The following is a 12,582-nucleotide window of genomic DNA, read 5'->3' on the forward strand; positions in this document are numbered from 1 at the left end:
GATATAAAATAACGGAATGTTTCACAGACGGTAAAGGTGTACTGCTTTATGAAACTTCTCTATCAGCTATGATTCCATAGGCATGTTCTGACATGCTACAGAAAATGTATTTCTGTAAGTTAGGATCAAAACTGTTGGAAAGCCATCATGTCTATCGTGCTAGTCGCCCACAGAGGAATAACAATAAACTTTGGTAGTGATTTATCAATAATATCTTCCAGAATATTTCTAAGAATGTACCCATGGAGGTACTTGACCCTCAGGATCTTGAGAAGTTTATTGGGAATTATTAACCTTAGTATTTGTTATATGGGAAAAAATGGGTCTCCGATGGGTATGATGGTTTGCTGATATATTTCTTCACCAGATCTAGGACTCCAGTCAATAAGAAAGGAAAATGGAATTGTCTACTCTAAAATTTGACATTTTATTTGTAAGCAGTCATAGATTATTTTTGAAGTTTTAATCCGAGGTTCACTTTGTCTTCGTCTGGTAAGACAAGACATGGCTCTAGTGTTTTCCTAAGAGGAAGTGAGGCTGACAGATATCTTCTGGGGTACATCAGGGCCAGTACAGATGGCCGAGTATACCCCTTAGCTGGGAGCCTGCTGGTGCCCATGAGCCATAAGGAGTGGACCCATAGGTATGAAAAAAAAAATTTTTCATCTAAACCAAAAGGTGTTAGTCCAGAAAGGAGAAATATAATATAGAGGCATGAAATGAAATGAAATACAAAGAAATTATTTCATTGATTTATTGTTTGGTGGTATGGGGATCAAATCTAGGGGTGCTTTACCACTGAGCTAGACCTACTCCCAGCCATTTTTATGTTTTATTCGAAACAGGGTCCCACGAAGTTGCTGAGGCTGGCCTGCCTCAGTCTCCCAAGTCACTGGGAATTAAGAGTTCACCTCTGCGCCAAGCCAGTGCCACTTTGACTGTGTCTCTCTCATCCTAGCTCCAGGAATACAGTCTCAAAAAGTACAGCCAATGTCGGTATATGAATTATTTCCCAGTTTTCTCTAGAATATCCATCAAGACCTTTTGTTTCTGGATGTTCTAAGTCAAAAGAATACCTTGATGCTCACTGTGGCCATTTGCCAAATAGCAGTGCCCTAAAGTGCAGGCAGAGACCAGCACACTGGGCACTGAACAGGACAAACATACCCTGAGCTAAAAGAGGAAAACTTTTACATTAAACTAGTTCTTGATCACGATTAGATCACGTAACGCAGGAAAAGCTCTTAGTAGATACGACAGTACAATGTCCACATTTTATAGAAGGGGAAACCGCGGCTCCAGTGGTCACAGGCTCAAGGTCACACAAGTTCATGGAACTCTGGGCTCTCTCCTTAAACTTGGGTTTCTCTCTCCTAACACTTTCTTGTGCTCCTTGAAGAAGAGTAAAAATGCATCGCTTCTCTCAAAGCTGAATACCATTTGAAAGGTAACCTGGGCACACCCACTGATGCTTCAAATTAAATCAGAGTGTGGCCTCTGGATGAGCTTTGATGCCAGCCCAACAGGGGTGCACTGGCTTATTCTACCTGAAATAAATCCTCTAACTGCCAAGTCCCACTGGGATCAATGCATCAGGCATCAGCCTGGCCTCTAGAGCACCCACAGCAATGAGCACCAAATACAGTAAGGCTCCAGGTGGGAAAAAGGTGCCCAGAAAGGAAAAATGGATGCCGCAGATCCCTGGACACACAAGCCACCAGCAAAAATGAAGAACTTAGGAATATGATAGTCTCCCCTTATCTTAGGAGGTTATATTCCAAGACACCTAGCAGATACCTGAAATTGAGGACAGCATCAAACTCTTTATATATTATTATGTTTTTTTCCCCTATATGAACATACCTGTGTTAGAACTTAGAAATTGGGCAGAACAAGAGATTAATAACTATACCATAAAACAAAAAAAATCACAATAATAAACAGTTATAAAATTTTCAGCATCACTAGTCTTGCATTTTGAGGTAGCTACTATGTAAAATAAGGGTTATTTGAATGCAAGCACTATCATACCTGGACAGTTGACCTAATAAACAAGGTGGTTGGTAACTAATGGGTGGGTAATATATACAGCACGGATACACTGGACAAGTGGGATGATTCACGTTCTGAGTAGGAGGGAGGGGGATAGGGGAATTTTTATCATGCTACTCAGAATGCTGTACAATTTAAAAGTTAAAAATTATTTCTGAAATTTTCCATTCAATACATTTGAGTCATTGTTGACTATGAACAACTGAAACCACAGAAAACAAAACTGCAAATAAGGGAAATTACTATGCCAGGGAGGCCATATTGTTTTGTTCTTGAAATTAACAAATGAAAAAAAAAAGATTAAAATCTCTATGATTCTGAGACAGAATTGTGTTTTAATCCAGCTTAAAATAATTTTGTAAACTTTTAGAAAAGGGTTCCAGACGATCACTTGCCAAGTTCTAAACTTTTATTTTCTAACAGTGTCAAGTTTTTTTAAAAAATAAAAAATAATTAAAACAGTTTTCTATTATGATTAAAACATCCTTTTCAGTTATGTTACCATAGAAGTAATTGATTTTTTTGATTTGGGGGAGAATTTAGACAACTCCATTAAAATATTCATTTTTTGCTACTGAAAATATTTTTCCCATTTTCTGTACATTCTTTAAGAATAATGAACTTAGCAATAACTCAGAGAAGAAGAAATAATGAAGGAAAGAACATAAGGAAAACAATGGCCATCTATTATACATTTTCAAACATCCCAAGCTTTGTGCCTACCATTCTTTTACAGGGAGTGCTGCTGCTGGATTAACACATAGTGTGTGGACTTTCTAATATTCTTGTACTCAGACTAAGGTCGATTTTTAAATAACATCCCAGCATCAAATGAATACTAGCCACCAGAGACCCAAATGTCATTTTTAAAAATTAATAAATGATTAGTGAAACATATTGCTTTTCTCTAAAATAGACACACACACACACGTATAAGTTTGCACTTATGTTTCTGCTACTGATATTTCTCCACCTCCTCTCTCCCCACCCCTTGGTTAGAAATAAGAGCCCTGACCCACGCGCCCACCCATCCTGCGGGTGCGCAGGAAGGGGGTGCGCAGCCCAGGCCTGGAGCCTTCACCGAGGATGATAAGCCTGCGTGAGTCTCAGTATCAAGGTTGCCCTCGCCCAAGGGATTTAAGAATCAGGGGCGGGGGGAGAGAAGGCAGATGTATGAATAACTGGCATTGTAAATCTTCACCGTGGCAACCTACGGCGAGAAAAAGTCTGTGATGGGTTCATGACTTGAGAAGGAAGCCACACAGCAGAATGTGAATGGATTTTCTTCAGCTACTTAATACACTGCTTAGAGCAGCTTCCTGGAGGGGGGGGGTTTGGGGTGGAGGTGGGGGCTGTGAGTGTGTGCATGGGGGAGTGTGTGTGTGTGTGTGTGTGTGTGTGTGTGTGTGTGTGTGCGCGCTCGACAGGGAGCGCGCTCGTGTAAGAGGAGGGGCGCTCTGGAAATTCGTTAGGAGGAATGACTGGTGTTCCGCAGCTTGCCAGCTTTGGGGGCAAAAGAATACCGTTTAGCATCGGAATATAAATGACTGGATTTTGCTTGGGGGAGGGAGGAAAAAAAGGCGGTGGGGGAGGGGCACAGGATTATGCAAGCCAGTAACAATGAGCAAATTGGACCCTCGGCTGCACAGCGCAAGGTCACGGCGAAAGTCACCGTGTTGGTGGGTGGAGGTGGCTGATAGAAGAAAATGCCTTATGATAAATCGCTTCCCATTTTGCAAAATCTGGCAGTTAATGAAAATAAGATGCATTTGAGTCGTCCACATGAACACCTGATTTCTTCCTTCTCTTCTCCCCCCCCCCTCCTGTTCTGCACACACATAAACACACGCACGCACGCACACGCGGGGCCTGCTGATGTATGAAAGCAAAGCCTTGGCTCTAATTGTGCAATTATAAAACGGAAACGATGCGGGTTTGGCAACACAGGGAAAAAGGCAGCTCAATAACATTGTTTAATAACAAGCAAATAAAGCTCAGAGGGGAAAGAGGTGACTATTTCTGCTTCAGACTCATTAAGGAGCCTGAAACATATTGTAAAAGAGTGATATTTAATTATGGGCTGGACTGATAACAGAGAGCAGGGCCTCACTGGGAGAAAGAGACCCTGTGCTCCTAGGAGCTCACAGCTCCAAACATCAATTACCATGATTATCCACCCAGCGTTTACAAAATGCACCGTCTCCATGTTCCATCAGCGACCCGTAAACAGGCATTGCATAGGCAAATTTATGGGCATAGGCAGCCAGGGCCAGGTGGGAAAGCCAGCCTCCCATTGGTGCTACCCAGCAAAGGAGGAAAAGAGGCAAAGAAAGAAAAATCCACCTTCTGCACCGCTGAAAGAACAATTTATTACCGAGCATTTTCAGAAGACAGCTCTCCTTGCCTACTGCTATTTTTTTCTTCTTCTTCTCCTTTTGCCTCTGTTGCCTGTCTGAATGAGGAATGGAAGTGCATTAACAAACTCCTGGTTACAGGGGACCACTTGGCATGGTCCCATCAAACTTTTGGGCACTCAGAGGCCACAAGTCTAACCCGCCAGGAAGTGGGAGGGAGATGCCCCCCGCTCTACCTTTAACCTTCCCTGAAGGAAATGGCCAGGGCAACCTGTTTGCAGACTTGAAATCAGAAATGGTAGTAATCAAACTTCAGCAAGGAGGGTAGTGTTCTAGTTCTTATGCACGAGGAAGTATTTTTGTTAGGTTGGGTTTTTTTTGGTTGTGTATTTTTTGGTGTGTTTTTTTCAGGATGGATTGCGCAATTATTACATGAAAGAATGCTTGGCCATTGTCAACTAGCAAATTTATCCAAATGAACACAGCAAAAAAAAAAAAAAAAATGTCAGACCACTCTCCCGACCTATTGCCAATTCAACTAAAAATGTAGTTACTTCACGTTCGAAGAGTTGCAACTTCTGGCTGAAATGTTGAGGCTGTTGCTCAGATATTTTTGAAGCTCCATTTTTCTGTTTATATTCCCAAACAGAAAATGACTTCCTTCTCCCACCTTCACGGCAAACTTTTTTGAGACAGTTGTGTCTGTAGGCAAGTGCGCAGGTACACACCAAACAAATGGGTCTTGCTCTTCTGCAACCACTTTCTTGAATCAGATCATTGCTATCAAAAATGTGTGGACAATGGACTTCGAGGATTGGACAGAGCCATTTTAGGAGGACACCAGCCCATTCCCCCTCCCAGCATCCAGGAGCTAGAGATCCCTCAGGCTCACACAGTGATAAGCACTGACTGGAATGTTCTTGTCAGCCCCATCCCGAAGAACAAAGGAAATTTGGGCTACTTTTTAATTCTACCCTTTCAGCTCATCAACACTTGGTTTGCATTAAAATGTAAGAACATTACACTCTACGCTCTGCTAATAATCAGAAAGTACCGCTTTGAAGTTTCCCTGTTTCTCAGCTACTACCCATGACAGATGTTTGCCAGAGAAAAACTCAGGGGGCATTTTCTTGCAAGCATTTTGGCTGAGAACGGTAACCATTGTGCCACTTAATATTTCAGCAATCTCAGGAGGGATCCGGAATGGCAGTTACTTATTTATCTCCTGACTTGCTCCATGCTAGCTCCCCACCACCACCGGCACGACCTCTGAAGACTCACATTAATTTCACCTCAGTCTTTCTATAGCATCAATTAATAAAAACTGACTACGTTTTCAACAAACGCACATGTCCTGATAAATGAGGGTCCTGACTTAATTGCTCTGTAAATTAAGAGCTCACCACAGTGACAATAGAGAAGAGTTTTAATATTTAAAAACTCATTAAATTTGTGTACTTTGTGAATAATTAAAGTCACGAGACCACTTTAAGGAGCTAATTTAAGTTTCATTCCTAAATGTATATTGGAGATGAGGACAATTGATCTACCAAAAAAATTGGGTAATTCACAAATTACTAAATTTGGTGACTTTTTGCTCAATTAGTAATAGGCTCAGCCTTATTACTCATTTTATATATACTTATTATTTTTTTTTCCTCTCCAGTGTCAGTGACTGGATTCAAATGAGGAGGTGTGAGGGTTGAAAGGTCAGGAATCTGTTCACCCAAAGGAGAAAGGTACAGAGGCACATTGGCTAGCTTTCTCTCCTTACGTTATATGAAGTGACCGTTTTTGTTTCATTAAATGATTGCTCCCACTGGAAGCGTGTTCTAATTTTGAGGTCTAAATAATTTTTAAGGAGAAACATCCCTGTCGTTTTGTATATGATTTCCAGCTATGTAAAAACCCAAGACCTACGTTTGGGTGATGGTGACAGGGCTTGAGAAGGTCTCCGTAAACCACAGAGCCTGAGAGTGACAGTGGACAGACTTCTCTCCAAAGAGTTTGCATGGCAACCCCAGAAGCATGGTGAGAAGCACAGAGCTGAGATCCTGCCTCCTTGAAATGGGAAGTTGGATGTTCAAAGAGCTGCCTGCTCCAAGAGTGCTCTGTGACCCTCAGCCTGGTGTTCTTCCCTGGGAAGGAATCCAGCTCAACCTCAGTGAGATCTCCTGTGTCATCTCTCCGCATCTCTTGTTCCTCGCGTCCACACGTGAGTATTGGTGTGGTCATCATCACTGCTGGTCAGCCGATGATTAAGCGGACACTCATGGTCTGCTCCGTTTTAGGAGATCCCTGGACATTTTGAAGTGGGGACACTGTTGAAGGCAAACATAAGGAACCCCGTCTGGTATTTGTTCCTGGAAATGTACAAATCATTTTTGAAAGAATCATTTTCCTGTGAACTTGATACTTCCGGGACTAAAAATGAAAAAGAAAGAAAGAAAGAAAGAAAGAAAAAATGGGGGGGGCGCTTGCTTAGATGAAAATAGAACATTGATCTGTCTTCAAACCCACACATAAAAAGAAGTCTCTGCAGAAAGGGGGCAATATTCAGAAAGCATTGTGTTGTCACAGGCTGGAGGAAACCAGGATTTCCTAGAATAGGGTATGGAAAGAGGAGCATGCAAATTCTTCTTTAAAGCAGTAGATTCCAGATCTTCCCTCCAAAAGAATTAGATAGATATGGTAACAATCCAAAATCAGTGTTCCTGCGGTCTTCTAATAGCAGAAATGGAAAAAATGCAAATAAATGCAGGTAAGAAATGCTCACGGATGTTTCAAATGTAAAAGGTAAGCCCTTTTTTTAAGGCTATCAATTCATTATCTCAGCTCAACTTAATGTCCTTCTGTCTTCCATGAGGGACTATCATTGTAGAGTTCTCAACTCCAAGAAAACTATTATATTAAAATGTTCTCACAATGAATCCCATGGGATTGGGGAAGGCTATGTTGCAAATGGGATTTTGCACTGTGTGAATTGCCAATCCCCAAAGATTGTGAAATCCTGTGGCTAGGCACAGGTTCCACAATATGTGCATTTGTGAAAAGGGAATGTCATCACTACATATTATTTTTACCTTTGGCAAGAATTTTATAAAATTTCAGAGCATCTCACACTCAAAAATACTTCTATAAGGGTGGCAAAATTGAAATGAAATTTCTCTGGGAGCCATACTATCATGCATTTATTAATTTGTTCTCATATTGTTCTTACTGTATTTGACCTGGAAAAGTAAGTGAAAACAGGAAGTTCCTTGTCCTGTAAAGTCAGCAACCTGTTGAAAGTATGATGCAGTCAACGCTACTGTGGACATCAGAGAGGGACCAAGAAGAAAATGGAGTGTTGCTTAGAAGAACAGGTGCCAGAGGGGGGATATAAAATTCAGGGAAGAACAAAATGGGAGACTGAAGTATCCTTCTCTTTTTAGCTTCCGTTTTGGATCTGAGCAGATGAGAAGGGAAACGACATTGATATAGAGAGAAAACGCATCAATATGGTGGAGAATAACCCAAGACCACAATACGCAGAGCTTCTTGCCCCAATAGAAATGTCACTTCACTTACTGAAGGACAGAGGAAGTGCAGAATTGTCCCTGCTAAACTGCTGCTTTATTACAAAGCATTCAACACAAGGGAAACAGGTTAAATCTGGACATTTCAGAGTTAGCCTTCTTCAGAAAACAGCTAGAAACCCATTGAAGTCCCCCCCCCCCAACAACTTTACAGATAACCTGTGGACGTCGGGAAGTGCCTCCTTAGCCACCAGGGGGCAGAGAAGAACCCTTTGATTGGCCAGACATCTTTGGACTTCACATTTGAAGAGTTATAATTTGCATAACCTTCTCCCTGTCGGTCATTATTCTTTCTGTCACTGGGGACATATCCACATTGAGTTTCCAAAAGAAACCTCAAAATTCTGCGTTCAGCTCTGAACTTCACTTTATCAGTAGACTTTCCTGCTCATGCTGGAGAGGTGTGGCTCTTAACATGCGGTGGTCTTGGAATTTTGGTTGATTGGTCTTTTGAGGAGTGGGATGGATTTCCTTTCCAGGAGTGGTTTTATGTAAAGTCTGTGGTTCATTTCCAGGGACACAGAATCAGGACTGTTCATCAGTTGAATGCCTACCGTTTTATGTAGACTTTTCCATGGAAGCTATCCATTCAAACAAGTCAACATATTTATGCCTTTGTACTCCTCAGAGGGCTTTACTGCTGCATTTACTGTTGGTGCTGTTTTTCTTGTGCTTTTGGTGGGGATGTGGACAGCTTCCTGGAAACGTAAGGCATACCTATCCCAGCCTCCTGATACCCAGTTGTCAAGGCTTCTATCAATGACAGAACCAAAGAAGGAGTAGCCTTTGGAAAGACTAAGTGGTGGAAATGATTAAAATAACTACAACTGATATATACTCATGGGAGCCATAAAATGTAATTCTCTCTGCTGTTGCCAAATGTCTTGCCTAACTGAAATGTAATCCCTCAGCATCTGAGCAAGGAACAAAAAAAAAAAAAAAAAATTCTGACTCAGGAATGGTCATTGGAGTTGGTTGTTCACCACATTTCTGAACGGTGTACATCTGTTGACCAGCCCTAAATCCTACTTAACATATGAAATCTGATGAGAGATCACAGTCTGAATTAATAGATGTGAAATGGATTGAGTTTAATTAGCACATCTTTACCATTCCATGTTGAGGATTTGGCACTTAAAGAAAACGAGAGCAACCTTCAGTAGCACAAACACCACCACGGCGGCGCATAGAGATTTTCAAAGAAATGGTAGTAAGAAACACCAGGTCCACTGAACTCCATTACAAAGCTTGACCGTGTGGGCATAGCCCGTGGAGAGAGGCAGCCCTTGGAATATGTAGTCTACGAAACTGGCCACGCAGTCATGCCTTCACTGCTGAATTACATGTGATACTGCTGTGATCTTGCCAGAAGAAATCAAATAATAAAACAAACCCCGGTGGTTTCAGAATCAGCCCTCTCTCCCGCAAGAGCATGATGAAAAAAATAAGCTGTGATATTTCCTAGTGTGGATGAGTTGGGCCCCAATTGGGTCTGGTGACGGGTCCCACCATGCAAGCATTCATGGTCCCTTTTTGGTCCCGTGGAGGCTGCCCTGAGAAGGTCTCTCCTTAATGACTTTTGGGGACGTACGTGTCATTAATTAGCAATACATTACATGACCTGAACACTATCCATAGGATAACGTGGCAAAATCAACCTGTGAGCACCACAGTAAAGATGCCCAACAAGTAAATCCCACAGTAATGTAAATGCAAGAGCGATGGCTCCTAGCTGAATCTTTCCTAACATTATGCATTTTTAAGTGCTCAATAAAAGGCAAAGAACTTCATTCAGAGCTTTCCTGTCATCATTCCACTCACTGTTTTTCTTCAATGTTTTCACTTCATGAATGTATTTTCATTTTTTTTTCTTACCCTTAAAGCAATGTAACTTTGAAATTTTGATGATTAATAATTTAGGTTTTCTTTCCAAATATCACAAGGAAATTCCAAAAGCACCTCCTTTGTATGTGAAAACCATGCTACTGACTTAGCTTCTGTAGGTCATTTGCTTTGAGTTGTGTTCTAAATGGATTTATACTGATCTTTTGGTTTTTCTCCTATCTGGTCCTACTTCTCCTCCTCTCAATTCTCCCCCCCCCCAACAATAATATGTATTATGTTGTCAGTAGGCTTTGGAACAGACTGAGAACAGCAGACTGAGTTTACTATGAGACTATTCACGACCTGGAGCCCAACAGGGTAGTTCCTTATTCAAGGATCCAGCCAACCACTGGTACCATACACATCTGATACTTTACAATCTTGTTTGGCCCTCCATTGGATGCTGCAGATTTACAAAACATATTTTTTTAAAAGTCATCTATATCGTTAAAAATGCATCCTTAGAATTTCTAGAGGTAGTTTTTCTCTCTGGAAGAACAAAACAGGCATGTCAAACCAATTATACATACAGCTGTCTAATTGCTTGCACATTTGAGGCCACTAGGAACCAACTGTCACTGAAAGAAACAGACAAAAACCCAGCCCTCTGTGTCCGGTGACTATGAGAGAGCCATCACTGTGCTGGAGAATGACCCGTTCAACTCTACAGTCACAAGACCTTTGGATGTCATCTAGGAGGGCTTCTGGATTCTTATTGTCATCTTAAGTGGCTCAATATTACCTGAATGAGGAAAATATGAAAAACCTCAGAAAATGAAGTTTCTTTGATCTAAAAACACAAATCCAGTTTGAACTCCAGAGACACAGTTCAAGACATAATAGAACCAAACGTGATGTTTGGATGAAAAATCAGGCATCTCCAAATCATCTTCCAGGACAGACTTTGCAAGATGCACTTTGGACTTCTTGACTTCAGGAAAGTCCAGGTCACCTCTTGTATAAGCAAGGAATAAATAGCTCAGTGTTCTCTTTTAAGGGGCAAAACTGATCATCAGGACCTCTGTGTAAATGAATGATTTAGCTGCCATTCAAGGAGCAGTAAAAATGGTGTGACTAGGTATGGTTATAAGAAGTTCTATGCACATGCTTACCAGCAAGGGTGTCTTTCTAAATCCAGTGAAATGTTGAGATTTTCCTTGAAATAGCATATAAATGCGTTTCACTTCTAAAACTGTGGGGTTTCTAGCACCCCCTCCTATCATCCACCCTTAACCCTGGAACTGTACTTAGAGTGATGTTTTAGAGAGGCTCAGAACATTTATTAAACTTCTAGACTGTCTATCATTTATCTAATCTCTGCTCCCTCCTTGTTCATCTTTTGGGTTCTTCTGTATTTTCTATCCACCACCAAAAAAAAAAAAAAAAATCTGAAGGTAATTTTTTTTTTTTGTAGATGATCATGTGTGATTAACTTAAATTCAATGACTTGAATTGTTTTGGGTGGTGTGATCAGTGAATTCATTAGTAATCAATATATTTAATGAGAGTGTGTGTGTGTACATATTTGCTATCACACACAGCATTCTAAACAATGTATCATGTTACTCATGGAGAGTTTCCAAATCTTGATTATTTAAACAAAAGCAGATTTTACCTCTGCAAATCTTTTACAAAGATTTCAAGCACCCCCCCCCCACCACAGCTCAAAAAAAAAAAAAAGACAAATGGTTATTTGGTTTCAATCTGGTCTTAATAATTTTCTTCTGTTTATTTTCCATGAAAAAGGAACAGGGAATATGAAACATTTTTAAAAATCCAGAACTTTGTTTGATATAGTGTTTATTAGTTCTTACCGTTTTCAACCTCTCAGATCATTATGATATGAATTGCTATGCAACTTAGTTTAATTCTGAAGCTGGGGATGTGAACACTGCATGGGTTTCTCAGGGTCTCTTTCCTGCCAGGAATTTCCTCTTAAGATGCACGGATAAAATGTTGATTGCTTAGAAAACAAAGTTGCAATATTCATCACTTTGTGAGCACCATGACAAATTACAGAGCATTGTTGTTTAAATTAAATGTTAAAGCAGGTTAGTCCAGACATTTATAATAGTGCATGTAATTAGCCCAAACACCGATGAAATATCAACAAATTAACTGTTTTTGAAGAAAAAAAAAAGTAATATTCGACATACTCTAGTATGAGCACTGTGGCCTTTAAACAAATGATGTCACACAGCCTGGGAGGCTTTGTCATGTTCAGTAAATTAGCATGGCCTAACCACAGCAGAAAATTTCCTTGAGCCGCAATAAAGACTAAATGCTTTCAGACTCCCACGGTCCTTTGTAGTCATCATTTAAAGCACTGCCTTAGTGAGCTAGACCTGTAAAGTTTTCTTTGGAGCGGCTGTGAGTTGATTAGATCTATTTCAGCCTAGTAGTGGTAATAGGCTCCTCTCTGCGAAACTGCTTACCCTCTGCGCCTCTGGCAGCTGGAGAGACTGGGATTAATCAGGTCTGCTGGGGACTTCCTCGCATCTCCGCAGGCCAGCGACTCTGGAATCATTTACCGCAGAATCTGACTGTCAACTCTTTGTCATTTAGGCTTTTGATTATGCTTTCTTTCTCTCCCTCATTTTCCTTCCTTTTTTTTTTTTCCCAGAAAAAAAAAATGGAAATGGATGACAGATTATCTTAATATAGCATTTTAGTAGTGACTTATATAGGTATCTGTTATCACCTTTGATCTATAA

At 40.7% G+C, this 12,582-nt stretch overlaps 1 long non-coding RNA gene across 2 annotated transcripts in view; it reads left to right on the forward strand.

Moving 5' to 3' along the window:
• The first annotated feature begins 3,068 nt into the window (after positions 1-3,068).
• The window catches only part of LOC120884844 (uncharacterized), a 29,411-nt gene continuing 19,897 nt past the window's right edge, over positions 3,069-12,582 (forward strand). For both annotated transcript variants that reach the window (XR_013428805.1, XR_013428806.1), the window contains exon 1: positions 3,069-3,151. This is a non-coding gene — a long non-coding RNA (uncharacterized LOC120884844). The remainder of the gene's footprint in view (positions 3,152-12,582) is intronic.

The sequence above is a fragment of the Ictidomys tridecemlineatus genome, chromosome 12, assembly GCF_052094955.1.
Source record: "Ictidomys tridecemlineatus isolate mIctTri1 chromosome 12, mIctTri1.hap1, whole genome shotgun sequence".
NCBI lineage: Eukaryota > Metazoa > Chordata > Mammalia > Rodentia > Sciuridae > Ictidomys > Ictidomys tridecemlineatus.